At 34.8% G+C, this 17,550-nt stretch overlaps 1 non-coding gene and 1 pseudogene across 1 annotated transcript; one reads left to right on the forward strand and one right to left on the reverse strand.

Moving 5' to 3' along the window:
• The first annotated feature begins 4,619 nt into the window (after positions 1–4,619).
• Positions 4,620–4,832, forward strand: LOC112678974 (small nucleolar RNA U3). Its single transcript, XR_003148040.1, has one exon. It is a non-coding gene; the product is annotated as a small nucleolar RNA U3 (small nucleolar RNA).
• Positions 4,833–6,393: 1,561 nt separating this feature from the next.
• LOC112678705 (peroxynitrite isomerase THAP4-like) overlaps positions 6,394–17,550 on the reverse strand; it is a 41,917-nt pseudogene continuing 30,760 nt past the window's right edge.

A 17,550-nucleotide genomic window follows, 5' to 3' on the forward strand; every position in this document is an offset into this window, starting at 1 on the left:
TTAATGACTTTATTTATTCATGAGAGATACAGAGAGAGAGACAGAGACAGAGGCAGAGAGAAAAGCAGGCTCCATGCAGGGAGCCCGATGCAGGACTTGATACTGGGACTCCAAGATCACGCCCTGAGCCGAAGGCAGATGCTCAACTACTGAACTGCCCAGGCGTCCCTTCTAGCTTTTAATTACTATAAATATCATGCAGTATTTACAGTAGTAGCATTGCTATGGTAATGCTGCTGCTCACCTCTGCCTTTTTCCTTAATACAAATTACTAGAAGTGAATGAATCAATATATATGATTATTTTTAAAGATAATGATGCACTTTTTCTTCAAGAAAATATATCAATTTACAGCTGGAAAAATATTTTATTGGAATCATTGTTTCTCTATACCCTGATTAACAGTATTCTAGCCCTTTCAAACATCTTTGGTGGGATGCCTGGGTGGCTCAGCGGCTGAGCGTCTGCTTTAGGCCCAGGGTGTAATCCCAGAATCCGGGATTGAGTCCCATATCAGGCTCCCTTCATGGAGCCTGCTCCTCCCTCTGCCTGTGTCTGTGCCTTTCTCTCTCTCTGTGTCTCTCATGAATAAATAAATAAAATCTTAAAAAAATATAAAACATCTTTGCTAATTTCAAAAGTTAACATTCTAGAAATACTGGGTAAGTTCTCATAAGAGACAACCAGCATTCCTAAACCCAGAATAGGAAGCCTGATGTATCACATGGTCATGTAACTCCAGATATAGCTGAAGGGAGTGGAACTGTGAGGCAACTGGCTCTACACAAGGTATATTCATCAGATTTTTCTTCAGTCAGTAAAACTCAGACATGAAAACTAGGTGACTTAACAGGAAAGTCTAAGCCAGGTATCATTACCGACCAAGAATTAATATTACTTTTATGAAAGTTATAATTGGCCATGTGCAATTAGATGAGTGGAGAAGTGGATCTTCAGAAAAACAATGAAGCAGATGCACTTAGATAAAGAGCAAAGGAACAAAGGAGTGAGGTTCCGGGAGGATACAGGAAGACAAAGGGAGCGACCAATTGATGTTTTACTACTTAACTGAATCCTGAATAGTCTTCCTAATGATGAATTCCATGAAATTATTCTATATCTTTTATTTATTTATTTATTTATTTATTTATTTATTTATTTATTTATTTTTTACTTGCCACAAGTGTACCTACTGTCACCATACAACACTATTACTGTATCATTGACTATATTCCCATCCTGTGCCTTTTATTCCCATGATTTGTTTATTCCACAACTGGAGGCCTGTACCTCCCACTCTCCTTCACACATTTTGACCAACTGCCTACTTCCATCTCCTCTGATAGCCACCAGTGTATTCTCTGTATTTACAGGCTTGACCCTGTTTTTTGTTTGTTTCTTCATTCATTTGTTTTGTTTTTTAGATTCTATATATGATTGAAATCATATGGTATTTGTCTTTCTCAGTCTGAATTATTTCATATAGCATAATACCCTCTAGGTTCATCCATGTTGTCTCAAGTGGCACAATCTTTATGGTTGAATAATATTTCGTTGTGTATATGCGTGTGGTGTGTGTATCACATCTTCATTGTCTATTTATCAGTATACACTTAGGTTGACTCCATATCTTGGCTATTGTAAATAATTCTGCAATAAACATAGGAGTGAATATATCTTATATATTTTCAAATTAGTGTTTCTGTTTTCTTTCAGCAAATATCCAATAGTTGAATTATTGAATCATATGGTGTTTTTATTCTTAATTTTTTAAAGGAACTTCCATAGCATTTTCCACAATAGCTATTATCAATTGACATTACCACCAACAATGTATAAAGGTTCCTTTTTCTCCACATTCTTGCCAGCTTTGTTATTTATCTTTTTTATTTTAGCCATCTAGCAAATATGAGCAGTATCTCATTGTGGTTTTGATTTGCATTTTCCTGATAATTAATGATGTTGAACATCTTTTCATGTGTCTGTTGACCATTTATATGGTCTTTGAAAAAACATCTGTTGAGCTCCTCTGACCATTTTTAAAACCATATTGTTTATTTTTTTGTTGTTAAGTTATAAATTCTTTATATATTTTGGACATTAACTTCTTGTCAGATATATTATTTGCAAATTCTCCCATTCAGTACATTGCCTTTTGTTTTGTTGATGGTTTCTTTCACTGTGCAAAAAGTTTTTTATTGTGCTGTAGTCTCAATAGTTTTTTGTTTTTGTTTTTTTGTTAGTTCGTTTCTATTTCCCTTGCCTGGGAGACATATTTAAAAAATGTTTCAATGGCTGATGTCAAAGAAATTACCACCTGTGTTCTTTTCTACGACTTTTATAGTTTCAGGTCTCACATTTAGGCCTTTAATCCATTTTGAGTGTATTTTTATATATGGTATACGAAAGTGGGCAGTTTCATTCTTTTGCACATAGCTGTTCAATTTTCCCAGCATCATGTGTTGATGACATTGTCTTTTCCCCATTGTATATTATTGCCACCTTCATCATAGATTAATTGGCCATGTAAGTGTGAGTTTTTTGCACTCTCTTTTCTGTTTTACTGATTGCATGCGTGCGTGTATGTGTGTGTGTGTGTGTGTGTGTGTGTGTGCTAGTACCGTACTGTGTTGATTACTATAGCTTTGTAGTATATCTTAAAATCTGGGGTTGTGATACCTGCCTTTGTTCCTCTTTCCCAAGATTGCTTTGGCTATTCAGAGTCTTTTGTGGTCCCATTGTAGAATTTGTTTCAGTTCTATGAAAAATACTATTGGTATTTTGAAAGGGATTGCATTAAATCTGTAGACTGCTTTGAGTAGTATGGACATTTTAACAATATCATTTCTTCCAATCCATGAGAATGGAATATCTTCTCATTTGTTTGTGTTATCTTCAGTTTCTTTCATCAGTGTTTTATAGTTTTCAGAGTACAACTCTTTCATATCCTTGGGTAAGTTTGTTCAGAGTATTTTATTCTTTTTAATGCAATAGTAAGTGGAATTGGTTTCTTAATTTCTCCTTCTGCTACTTTGTTATTAATGTATAGAAATGCTACCAATTTATGGGTATTAATTTTATATCTTGCAACTTAACTGAATTCATTTATTACTCTTAATAGCTTTTTGGTGGAGTCTTCAAGGATTTTTATGTATAGTATCATGTCATTTGTAAATAGTGACAGTTTAACTTTTCCTTACCAATGTGGATATCTTTTATTTGTTATTCTTGCTTCATTGCTGTGACTAGTCTTCAAGTACTATGTTGAATAATAATGAAGGAATGATTATTCTTGCCTTGTTCTTGATCTTAGAGGGAAAGTTCTGTTTTTCAACATTGAGTATGACATCAGCAGAGGATGTTTCATATGCGGTCTTTATTATTTGAAGTATGTTCCCTTTAAACCTACTTTGGTGAGAGTTTTTATCATGAATGGGTGTTGAATCTTCTCAAATGCTTTTTCTGTATCTATTGAGGGGATCACATGAATTTGATCTTTTGTTTTGTTGTTTTCATTTATCATATTGATTGATTTGCAAATATTGAACCATAATTGGGCCCTGGAATAAATCCCTTTTAATCATGATGAATGATCCTTTTAATGTATTGTTGAATGTGGGTTGCTAATTTTTTGTTGAGTACTTTTGCAAATATATTCATCAGGGATATTGGTAAGTAGTTTTATTTTTTTATGGTGTCTTTGTCTGGTTTTGGTATCAGGGTAATGCTGGACCTGGAGAGTACATTTGGCAGCTTTCCTTTCTCTTCCGTTTTTTTGGAAGAGTAGAATAAGTATTAATTTGTCTTTATATGTTTGTCTTTAAATTCACTTGTAAATCTATCTGGTCCTGGTTTAATTTCATCACTAATAACCTGTTCAGATTTTCTATTTCTTCCTGGTTTATTTTTGAAGATTATGTGTTTCTAGGAATTTATCTATTTCTTCTAAGATTGTCTAATTTGTTGGCATATTTTTTATAGTATTCTCTTATAATTCTTTATATTTCTGTGGTGTCAGTTGTTACTTCTCTTTCACTTCTTATTTTATTTATTTGAGCTCTTTCTCTTTTTTGCTTGATGATTCTGGCTAAAGGTTTATCAGTCTTATCTTTTCAGAGAACTAACTCTTGATTTCATTGGTTTTCTTCTATGTTTTAAATATCCACGTCATTTATTTCTGCTCTAATCTTTTTTATTTCCTTTCTCCTACTCATCTTGGATTTTGTTTGTTCTTCTTTTTGTATTCCTTAGGGGTAAGATCAGATTGTTTATTTGAACTTTTTCCTGTTTCTTGGGGTAGGCCTATATCACTGTCCTTTTTGATTGAGCTTATGAACAGCCTCTTTTTTTTAACCTTTGACATAGTGGTGTTCTTTAAGACATATTTATTAACAGATAAAATAGGGAGGCAAGGAGAGATTATTTGACCCTAAATTTCTAATCAGTGTTTTCAGCAATCATCTTACTTATGTGAGCTAATACAACCATTTGCTGGGCAATCTAGGATTTCCTAGATTTTAGATGAACATATTAGAGTTGCTGTGACCATCATTCCAGAGGAACAGAAGGTCTGGGTAGAGTCTCTTATGGGAAAAATGATATCACTGAAATGCTGTGGATGGACTATTGCAGAGGAAAGTCAGGGCCATGCTGTTCAGATATCGTTGAAAGATATCTTTTTGAAAGAAAGGATCACAAGGAGGAAGCTCTGTGTTCTCTCCTGAGCATGAAGCTGTCTTTAGATGTTGCTTCTGCAACTGCCTATTGCCATTGATGATTGTACTTTTCCTCCTTTGGAGGAGTTAAGAGGAAGAGGAGACAGTCTGAGTGGTTTCTATTAAAAAAAGAAAATAAAAAAAGAAAGAATGGAAAGATTAGCTAGCTAATATTAATTAGAAAATTGCCATGGTAACAGAAATAGAAATATGGGTTGTCTTGAGCCTATCAGTGGAGCTGTTGATGGAGATAACAGTGATAATAAAATGTTTTTTGAGAGAATGTACTTGCTGCACATCAGGTTTTGTTGCTCATTGCAAAAACATAGGATGTCAAGGAGCCTAGTTTTCTGTTTTGTTGTTGTTGTTGTTGTTGTTCTACATATCTGTATGCATTTTAGTAAGTCAGTTAACTTTTTATAAATTATTTTCTTCCTTTAGTTAGTTGGGAGAAAAGTATCTGATCTCCCTATTTCACAAATTCATTTATTAGAAAAAAAAATGAAGGTTCTAAAAATGTTCTAAAAATTTAAAGCACTATTTTCATTGATATATTCTTATATGGGAGAGGCCATCTTATTGAAATTTGACCACTGTTACTAGATAGTCACGTTAACACTGAAGTTCACAGTAAGTCCTGCACAATTCATTCTGAAAAGGTTAGGAGAATACTGATGAGTGCTTATTGTTGAGCTTGGAAGTTAATAACACGCTAAAACCTACTATTAACACTTCAAAAACTGCAAAAATGTATACTTGGCAATAGGTTTTGGCCAGTTGACATTCAGTTATTTTCAGCTGGCTGAACATGGCTAAATTTTTAACTTCATATATTTTTCTAAATTAAAACAATTCTTGAATGTTTTTAATCAAGATCATAGTTAGTCTTTTATTTCAACTAGTCCAATTAGCTAATGGAGCATACTCTAGCAGTAGGATGACTGATCAGATAACAAAATGATAGGAAGGTAAAAATATATTTCCTAGCAATTATTCCATCAGATATTTTAATCCTTACTAGATACTTTTAGATATGCATGTCTGAGTGACTATTTCAGATTAATAATTCCTTCATTTTTATATTATTTTGACATCAAACAGACTATTTTTGAAGATGATTTGCATTGTCTTGATGACATTGCTACTAGTTCAAAGTATGTTAGTATTATTCTGATCTTACAATTGCTATAAAATATAATTTAATGTCATGATTCTGTATTGCATTAGTATATATTTTTGATTCATAAAATAATTCTAAGAACAATAATGAGAAAGTGAAAAAGTTTAATTTTTCAAGGATTTCATTATTCAGAAATACTAATGAACATGGCTGTTAGCCAAATTCTTGCTTCAAGACCTGTATAGTAGTATTAAATCATAGCTAAAAACTTAAAATAATATTTGTAGTAATAAGCATGTAAGTAATTAGTTTTATATATTTGAAATTTCATTCTAATAAAAATCATTTAAATCATTTATCTGTATGGACTCCCTTCTTTCTTTTTATGAAAAAGAAAAGTCTTTTATTTGTTTTTTCTATATTATTACAGGTACAAGTGGTGGCAACACTCTTGAACCTGTGGAGAACTGTGGTCACACCTGTTGTGGGGCATCTACTGAGATGGTTTCATGACACACAGGTGACCAGGCCCCACCCAGGACAAAGTTCTACTCTGCATCAGGATGTCACCTTCTTATAGGTAATGTGAAGATGCTGAGTCATGGGTTGGGTAGTAGTTGCCATGGAGACTGACTGTTCAAGTTTGCCTTCAACCTGAATTTTCACGTTATCTGACCCACATGGAGCTCCTTGGCAAAGGCAGCCTGATGATGGAGTGGGATGCCAAGCACAGCTCCTACTGGTTCACTTCACCCTCCACCTCTATAGTACCTGAGTTCTGGGTACTAAAGGCCTTCTTGTTGGTGTCAGGCTTCAGGTGGATGAAGCTCCACTCCCTATGCATGGTTTATATGTCAGGGTGGAAGGCATCAAATCAGAAGTTCTACATGGACTGGCCCACATTGGAGTGTGTACCTCTCCTAGTTACTAGAAGAGTTGTAGCATCAGGTAGGTCCTGGTGGATGGATCTGGCATCCAGATACTGACCATCAGGACAGTGACTCCATCACTGGGTTCATCTTGGGGGTCCACAGCTAGGGGCAGCAGGCTGCTCAGTAAGTACTCACTTAAGCAGCTCCAGCTTCTCCTGAAGCTTGTGCACCTGGCTGTTAGATTGGCTGACCCTCTGTGACAGGGTCTTCTGCTCGTCATTCTCTACTGCTCCTATAGGCAGCATACTTGGCTCTTGATCCACTGGGTGAAGCAGAAGGAGTGCAGCAAGTTGATGAGTTTGTGGGCTGCCAATGCTGACATGATGATCTTGGTGGTGGACATGGTGCTGGCCATTGCTGTGCTCAGTTCAGCTGAGCACAGTTTGCATGGCTGGCTTTGGCACAGTTTGCATGGCTGGCTTCAGGGTGATGTCTGTCAGAGGAGCAGAGGGGCTCTTGGAGGGCTTCTGAGACATTGCTGTGAACAGCAATGCAGGGGACTCCAAGTTAAGCCCTTATCACACCCCAGCCTAGTCCTGCTGCAGCCAGTTTCTATGTCTTTCAGTCGACAGGCTCTGAGTGTGCTTGGAGAATGAAAGGAGCCAATAAATTTGTATACCTCAGATTATGGGGACAGGTAAACTCATCCATAGAAATAGCACTCTCATCTACCAGGGCCCTTCCCAGGGAGGTGAAGTTCTCACTGCCAGCATCTACAAAAGATGAGTTTGCTTCTCCTTGGCTGCCTGACTCTGTGGTGGCTAGTCTCCTGGAGTTCCTTCCAGAGACTGTTGTGTCTGTTCCTGACAACTTCCTAGGCTGCCCTGGGTGCAATGCTCAGTCCTTTCCCCTTAACACGATTGTTTCAAATGTCTTTTCATATAATTCCCCCACTACATTTTAATGTTGTTGTACTCTCATGTTTCGTTTTGAAATAATTTAAATTTTTTTGGAAGTACAATTAATTCTGCATAAAGTACCTAGATTCTTTTCTATAAAGCTCTTATAAGGATAATTCTATTATATATAATTAATATCAAAATTATAGTCATTTCCTATTACCCTTTTAATCAACATCATCCATAATACAAAACATGTAAGACCTAATTCTACAGTTAAAATCCCCAGTTTAGTCGGAAAGTTGCATCTTGCCATGAACTTAAACAGATGTGGAATTTAAAAAAAGAAAAGGTAAAATTAATTACCAACAAGAGTGAAAATATTTTAACTGGAAAATGTCATAAAGCCATGTGAACTTCAGTGCTTTCTTCTCTCCTCCACATCTAACAAAAATTCAGAAAGTGAGTCATGAAAACAACTAAAATATCAGGCTAAGTCATTTCACAAGTAATTATTTTTTTCTCTCAGTGACTTTGTAAAATTTTTATAATATTTTCATTTTAACCAATAAATTAAGTTTTATTCTTTGGAATCTTTAACATCAAGTAAAAAAATAAAACATTAACTAGAAGATTATAGACTCTCTGGGAAATTGCTTACATGCATTAGTGTTGGAGTTATTCAGAATATAGTGGAAGTTCCATTGAAAATTTCTCCTCAAGGGAATTACCTTATAAGTTCTGTGATTTTACAAGATGGTTCTGGCCCATGGTGAGAAGGATGGTTTGGTTGGGGAAGAGTTCGAGGGAGGGAAATACATGTGTTAGTCTCAACCATCTAGTCAAGAAATATCAAGGCCTAGATCTTCTAGGATGATGATGATGTAAATTGATAGTAGAGATAGTACAACAGAAAATATGGAAGGACTTGGCTACCAATTTATTTGGTAGAATAAATGTTGAGATTATTTTTTTCTACAATGACATTAGAAGAAGGATAGCTAAAGTATAACCAAGAGAAGCAAAACAGGCTTGAAAGTGGATTATTGGGAGGAAATAATTATTAGGTGGGTAAAAATGGAATTGGAGGCATTGCCAATGTGCAAGATGATAAATAAAAGTATTTAAAGTAATGGTATTAAATAAATTAGGGATTGAATAGAAAGGAAAAGTAAGAAGACTAAAACTTTTCAGAGTTAAGATAAAATCAAAATAGCATGTAGAAAGATAACAAAGGGCAGAACCCTGTAGATGATGGTGCCTTTGGTGACAGAGGAAAAAGGATGGAAAATTGAGGAAAGATAATGCTATTTGTTTAGAGGTAGGCTGAATTTAAAATAATTGTAGTGGATGTTTGAAGATTTAGTGGAAACATGTTAGTATGGCAAACTAAAGGAGAGAGGAGGTGATAAAATAGGAGCAAGAGGAGTAAATTACTTCCTCGAAGAGTTTGGAAGAGAAAATATAGAGGCCTTTTAAGATGTACTGCCTTTTTTGCTGCTTCCTTCGCTCTAGGTTGGGATCAGCATATGTTCCAACTGAAAGGACAAAACTGTGAGGAGGAAACAGTGACAGTCTGAGGAGTAGAGATTAGGAGTACAGAGAATGTGTAGCATTCAGAGCACACAGAGATCTCAGGAAGGGCTTCCATAGCAAAGCTGGTAGGTTTGGGTTTAATCCTTTCAAATTTATTAGGGGTGGATCACAACTCTAGAGAGGACAGAATGGAAGAGGTGCTGCCCATTTTCTCTTCATAACTTCAGATCTATTTTCCTTTGTCTGCACCCTCCCTGTTGGAGGAGGGCAGGGACAGATAGTTCATATGGACCACCTCTGTGGGCCAGTGTAAGGCACCAGCAGGAGATGTCTACAGGTTAGGGGAAGTAAGATGGGCTGTTGATTGCTTGACTCCCTTGCTAGTGTGCAACCAGTTGGCTGAATTCCCCTCAAGCCAGCTGGGGTCTGGCTACCCTCCTCAGGCACTTGACTCTGAATTCTGGTCACTCTAAGATCAAAGGGTTGTGAAGTCTCAGATCAGTTAACAACAACAGCCTATATACTAGCCTCCTGCCCATATCTCTAGGAAATAATTCCCGTACTAATCTTTCCTCACATTTTCCAATTTTGAATGTGTCATCTGTTTTATATAATATTATAATAAATAAATACAGTGTTAGTATTAGAAAAAAAAACAAGAGGAAGGAGCAGCAAATCTACAAAATGTCTTGAGTACAGTGAGTCAGAGCGTGGATTCTGGATGAGATGAATATAGGAGAGGAAAGTTTTGTTTAGGGAAGCTTGTCAGAAATCAGTTCCTTTGGGTAGTATTTAGGCTATTTTTCATAAAAATTCTGTCATCTTGTAGCCTTTACATATATTCACATAATTATTGACTTAGAACTTGAATTTTGAGACTTAAATGATCATATGTGGTTTAAAAAAACAGCAGTCACAAACCTCCCATGGTTTACATAGCCCTAATATAAAGGGGTTGTAAAATTTAAACAAAATAAAACACTCCTAGTCTAGAAACCCTCTCCTGCCATAGAGATTTTTACTCTAATGTGGGTTTTGGCCAAATTATCATAAATTATATCACCTTTGAACCAGGCTAAGCTTAATAAGTCATTAAGCAAATATTTATCAAGTACAATCGTGGCCTTGGAGGTAATAGAAAGTAAGATAGAAAATGTCTCTATACCTGTGAGACTTTTAGCCTAATTGAAAGAAGGATAACAAATAGTAAATGGATAAATTAGGTAATTTTAGCTAGTGTTGAATTCTACGAAGAAAAGAACCCAGGGAATATGATGCTTAAAGAAGATTTTGCCAACACCAGAGCTGAGGTCTAAAGGAAAATAAAGTATGAACCTTGCACACATCCTGTGCTTTAAGAAAAGAGAAGAGCTTAGCACGAAGTGCCATGTCAGTAAGACTTTGGTGTGCTAGAGAAGCAAGAAGGCCATTTTGTTGCCAGAGCACTAAGCATTAGGAGACAAATCCAGAAAAACATTTGGGGACAGGTCACCATGACCATTTAGGTCTTGGTAAGAGGTTTGGAATGTATTATAACTGTACAGAAATCTCCTGAAGGGTTCAGGCACAGTGGTGTATTATTTACTTTAATTTTTAAATATATTTTTCCTGCTGCTATGGGAAGCACAAATTGTAGGCAAACAAGAGCAGAAGCAGAGACCCAATGAAGTTATTTGCAATACTATCAGTAATAATGTTATTTGAATGTTTACTCTTGTAAAGCACAGCATTATCTCATTTAACCTCCAAACAGCCAATTTTTTAAAAGACATTTTTAAATTTAAGAGTGAGGGAGGTTGAGGAGGGGCAGAAAGTCTCAAGCAGACTGCACTGAGACTAGAGCCTGATGTAGAGCTTGATCTCATGACCCTGAGATCATGACCTGAGCTGAAACCAAGAGTTGGGTGCTCAACTGACTGCACCATTCAGGTGCCCCCAAACAGCTTATGTTTTAGGTTACTATTATTGCAGTTTGGAAATGAAGCCATGCATGAGCAATAACCTCTTTGATATCAGTTATAGCACCTTCTTGCTAGATACGTCTCCTAAAGCAAGGGAAACAAAAGCAAAATTGAACTATTGGGATTTTATCAAGATAAAGTTGCACAGTGAAGAAACAGTCAAAACTAAAAGGCAACCTTTGGAATGGGAGAAGATATTTGCAGATGATATACCTAATAAAGGGTTAGTATCCAAAATATATAAAGAACTTATGAAACTCAACACCCAAAAACCAATAACCCAATTAAAAAATGGGCAAAAGACATATTTCCAAAGAAGACATATAGATTGTAAACAGACACATGAAAGATGCCCAATATCACTCATCATCAGGGAAATGCAAATAAAAACCATGATGAGATATCACCTCACACCTGTCAGAATAGCTAAAATTCACAACACAAGAAACAATTGGTGTAAATGAGATTGTGGAGAAAGGGGGACCCTCTTCCACTGTTGGTGGGAATAAAAACTGGTACAGCCACTCTGGAAATCAGTATGGAGATTCCTCAAAAAGTTAAAAATAGAATTACTCTAAAATCCAGCAATTGCACTACTAGGTATTTATCCAAAGAATGCAAAAATACTGATTCAAAGGGGGCACACCCACCCCAATGTTTATAGCAGCATTGTATATAATAGCCAAATTATGGAAGCAGCCCAACTGCCCATTGACTGATGAATGAATAAAGAAGAGACAGTGTGTGTGTGTGTGTGTGTGTGTGTGTATATCCAATGGAATATTACTGAGCCATGAAAAGAATGAAATCTTGCCATTTGCAACAACGTGAAACTAGAGAATATTATGCTAAGCAAAATAAGTCAGAGAAAGACAAATACCATGAGTTCACTCATAGATGGAATTTGAGAAACATATCAGATGAACATGGGGGATAAAGAGAAAAAGGAAAAATCATAAGAGAGCCTTTTAGCTCTAGAGAACAAACTGAGGGTTACTGGAGGGGAGATGAGCAAGGGGATGGGTTAAATGGGTGATAGGGATTAAGGAGGGAACTTGTTTAAATGAGCACTGGGTGTTGTATATAAGTGATGAATCACCAAATTCTACATCTGAAACTAATATTACACTGTACATTAACTAACTGAAATTTAAATAAAAACTTGGGGGAAATAAAGAAATGAAGCCATGGAGGTACAGAGGAACCAAACAAATTGCTGTGCATCATAAAGTTAGCATGTGATAGAGCCCAAGAAAAACCAAGTACTAGAACACCAGAGCCTTCTTCACCACCACACTGTGCTCATAAATTCGAATTTGTATTTATTAGAGTTGGCTATAACCGAATTAACAATATTAAAGTCTTCAAAAGTAATCTTCTGTGAAAACCGGTGTTAGTGAAAAATGCTAGAGATAGAAAATACTAACATTTACAGCAATGAAGAGTGAGATGAGACACTGACTAATCAAACCTTAAAATGTTCAGGACAACCCATTTCCTTATGAAAGCTTTCCTTTATATTTTAGCCAGCGTTTATATATCTCACCTCTGTTTTTCTTGCAAACATCTATTTTAAGCCATATATTCTTTAAGAATGCTAGATTATTTGAAATTTCAGTGATCTCATCTTAAAAGCTTAGAGAGTCCAATATAGATATTCCCCACATGAAAAGATTAAAATATATCCCTACTCCAATGACTCTTCAGCCAAGAATTTTCCTTTTTAAAGCACTTCCAAAAATAAAATTTGGATGAGGTTTACAAAGCATACTTGTCTGGTAACATAAATGGCAAGTGAAAAGGGGTGGTGAATAGCTAACAGCATGTTCATTAAAGATGACAATATGTAGTTTAGTCACTTGTGGCCAAGAAATACACCTCCAGACAAAGCAGTAATGACCCAGAAATAGCTGGGTGCCCAGAAGCCAGCAGATACACATATACAAGTTAACTAAATGATCTACAATTCATCCTTTTACTTTGGCCCTTCTAAACCTCATAGTGTGAGTCTGTGTACATGATTTGGACAAGGTGGGTAAGTACTTTGGTGATGACCAAGATTGGTGATAATTAATGTTCCTGCTCTTACCAAGGAAGTAGATGCCAATGAATTTCTCTGAAATGTTGTCTGACAAGATTTACCAAGCTTTTTTTTTTTTTTTTGAAGCGTACATGAAATTAGAAAAAATAGATATTCACATTTTTAACATAAATATACCTCCAGATTGGATACAAGACCATCTACAGAAAAAGTAAAGCTCTGTCTGTACCTCTTTTAAGTAAGTATTCATTTAAAATGGTAGTAATGTAGTTAAAGAATTTCTGACTAGGGTAAAACTTAAAGCAATTTTATTGACCAAGTCCTAGAAATGGATATTGGCCTTTAACAAAATAACTTCTGGCAATTCTTCCTACCTTTTGATAGATAGTTTTTATTTCCCTCTGTTATGCCTCCACTTTAGAAGTCACAAGACAATTATAAAATGTCATCAAGATTGAAGAGCAAGTAATATTCTTTTAAACTGTTAGAAAGGTCTACTAGCTATATGAATTCGGAAATTTTTTTGGCTTTCAAATTGGAAACTTGGAAAATCTTATGTTAAACTATGCCTTACAAAAGCAATGCAGTCAGTAATTAACTAGTAAAATTAAGTGATAATTATGAATACTGCTAATTTTTAAAAATTGCACTAAGATTTTAGTACTTTGAAACAGGTTTAGGCAGTGAATAAAGAAATATAAAAGTAATAGAAGTTAAAACTTATATATAATTTAAAATGCATTATTTTCCTTAAAAAGCAGTATTTATGCATAATTAAAGTAAAAATGCATTGTCCGTTGTTCTCTCTCACGGCACGAATATCTATCTGTAAATTTTTTTAAGCAGAGAAAGTGAAATTATCTTTATCAAAACTATGGTTGTAAAACCCTGTGGCACTTAAAGTTAATAAACAGAAGAAAAATGGACTTTAGAAAAAGCTCTCTACAGAATAAATGCTCTTTGAATAAAGTAGAAGTCAAAATATGTAATCATATATTTTGCATCAATTTGATTTTAAAAGACAATAAGAAGCCCAATTTAAAAGCGACAAGTTTAATTCCAATATACAAGTAATGATTTTTTAAGAAACATATCTATGTGTTTATCTCTGCTGTTTCTTTCTTCCTGCTTTTAAATTCATTTTAATTTTCATTATATTTTTATTTGAGCATTGTTGATGCACAATGTTCCATTACTTTCAGGTGTACAACATAGCGATTCAACATCTCTACGTTATGCTGCACTCTCACCACCAGTGTTAGCTCCCACTACCATCCGTCACCATACAACGCTGTTTCTTTTTTCTATTACTATTTCCTTCACTTGGAACTCAGCAGAACTCTTGACAAGATTTGTAAGGGATATCATATGGGAGCAGATAAAACTATTTTCGAATGACTATTGTCTTGAAAAGATTTTTTTTACTGTAAAGTTCAGCCTAAAAATTGTAGTGAAACTCAAAAGGTCTTGAGGCATTTTTATATTGCAGTTTCAGATGCTCAGTGACACTCATGGATGGAAGACCCTGTAAGATTGTAGCAGGAAAAAATAAGACCTTTGGGATCAGACCTGTGTTTTAATTCTAGAGCAAAAGTAACACCCTCCAGTTTTTTTTTAAAGCAAATTGAAATGAACATGTTGGCAGTTTTTTGGATAAATTATTTAAATCCTAATGACTCCAGTAAACTCGCTTTTTAAAAAATCAGCAATTAACTAGGTTGTTTTACTTGTAAAATGGTATTACAATCTGACATGTGGTTTTAAAAATGATATGCAGGAAAAGTTTGGAAACCGTAAAAAAAATTTACATTTTTCTCTAGATTATGGAGACCATTATTGTAAAGATCTTTTATATTTGGTCCAAAATGTGGAAATTCAGACATCATCTAAATACCAGAACTTATCTCCAGTTTGAAGGAAATGCTGTTGAAGTGGTAAAAGTGTCTCTGTATAGGTAATGTTGAATAGATAATTTGTTGTAAACACTAACATATGAAATATTTTATCATTTCTTATTTCTTCATTTCTTTCTTCCTTCATTTGTTCATTTTAAAAATATTTATGTTATGTTCAATATAGTCCAGATCTGTACTAAATGCTGGAACATCTGGGAGATTGACATTTTAAAAGATAATAAGAAATAACATGACGAGGATTTTAGCAGAAAAAATTCCAAGAGAAACAAATGTTATTGCTGGGAAAGAACATTCAGACGAATTTGTTTTTCATGGTTTGTTCAGTCACTCAGTCATTAAACAAATATTTATTGACCAATTAGTGTATGGCAAGCGCACTGCTAGATACTAGGTCTGTGTCCAACTTTGTCTTTTATTACTTCACCTGTGTCTTTTCGTCTCACTAATTGCATCTCACATTTACCTTATTTTGAGTCAAAATGTTTATATGAATTTTGACAATGGAGAAAGGTCTGTTTTGTCTTTTAGTCTTCTTTGCCTAACTTTAAAAAAAATAATAATCTGCCAAACACCTTGTGTTTTTACAACCCTACCTTGTGATTGAGGGTCTTCCTTAAGGAATACTGCTTCTCAAATTCAACCCTGTGACTAGGGATTCCATTCTATAAATTGTGTGTAGTAGAATTCCTTTTTGCAGATCTCAAAAGAAAAATATAAGTGGCCAATATGCAGAATGTTCTACATCTTAATGCAAAATGTTTGACATACCTAAAATTTCATTGATCTTATTTAATTATTAAATTAATTTATTTAATTAAGATGAGATACCTTTTTTTTTTTTTTTTGCCATCAGTTGAGGATGGTTAAAAACAATACTATCTAGAGTTTGTGAAGCTTTAACGACACTGGCATGTTTATAAACTAATGGTAAGATCAAAAACAATAATAATGAAATCAGTTTGGTAAGACATTCTAAATTGACAGTTTTTTCGCTTTTTAAAAATTTTTTAACTTCTAAAAAGTTTTTATTAATTATATTAATTTTGGTTAGTTAGATACTGTGTAATATTAGTTTCCAGGGCACAATTTAGTGATTCAGCATTTCCACACAACACTGGGTATTGATCATAACAAGTGCCCTCCTTAATCCCCATCCCTGTTTCACCCATCCCCCCACTCCCCTCCCCTCTGGCAACCATCAATTTGTTCTCTTTAGTTAGGAGTCTGTTTCTTGGCTTGTATATCTCTATTTTTCCCCCTTTTGCTCATTATTCATTTCACAAATTCCACATACAAGTGAAATTATGTGGTATTTGTCTTTCTCTGACTTATTTCACTTGGCTTATTTTTACGTATTTCTCTTTCTCCGTCCACATCATTGCAAAAGATAAGATTTCATTCTTCGTTTATGGCCAAGTAATATTCCTGTGTATGTGTGTACACTATATATGTGTATATATGTGTAAATATACGTATATATATGTGTGTGTGTATATATAAAATTATTTTGAGGGGCAGAATAACTTAATTTTTTGAAATGAATACACCAGTGCTGCCAGCATTGGATGCAATCCTGGGCCATAAGTCTGCACACTCCTTTGCAACTGGTCCTGTGATAGCAGAACCTCTCATTTCACCTTTATTGTTTACTATGACCCCTGCATTATCTTTAAAGTAGAGAAACACATAATCTTTCCTCTGATATGACTTTCATTGTCAAATGACCACTGCTGGGTGTATCTTCTTTCTGTGTTCTGGTTTGCCTTTCTCTATATATCACCTCTTTATCTGTTCATCAGTCAATGGACACTTGGGCGACTTCCATAATTTAGTCATTATAGATAATGCTGCTATAAACATAGGGTAGATGTATCCCTTTGAATTGATATTTTTGTATTCTTAGGTAGTGCAATTGCTGGATTACGGGATAGTTCTATTTAACTTTTTGAGGAACCTCTGTACTGATTTCCAGAGTGACTGTGCCAGTTTGCATTCCTACCAACAGTACAGGAGGGTTCCCCTTTCTCCACATCCTTACCAACACCCATTTTTTCTTGTGTTGTTAATTTTAACCATTCTGACAGGTGTGAGGTGATAATCATTGTACTTTTGACTTGCATTCCCCAATGAAGAGTTATGTTGAGCATTTTTTCTGATGATCATCTGTATGTTTTCTTTGGAAAAATGTCTCTTCATGGCTTCTGTCCATTTTTTTGTGATATATAATGGATTATATTTTAACAAAGTAAGATATATATAAATATATGTATATATATGTGTGTTTTTAAAAGGTGGTAATAATAATAGCAACATTATGGCTCTTACTACATGCTAGTAATGTTCTAAGCACTTTATTTATATTCACCAATATTAATGCTGAAAATAAACCTATGGGGTGCTATGATTATTCCTAATTTACAGATAAGGAGACTGAGGCACTGGAGGCTAGGTAAATTACCCAATATCATGACTAAACTGTATTCAAACTCT

The sequence above is a fragment of the Canis lupus genome, chromosome 22, assembly GCF_003254725.2.
Source record: "Canis lupus dingo isolate Sandy chromosome 22, ASM325472v2, whole genome shotgun sequence".
Lineage (NCBI taxonomy): Eukaryota > Metazoa > Chordata > Mammalia > Carnivora > Canidae > Canis > Canis lupus.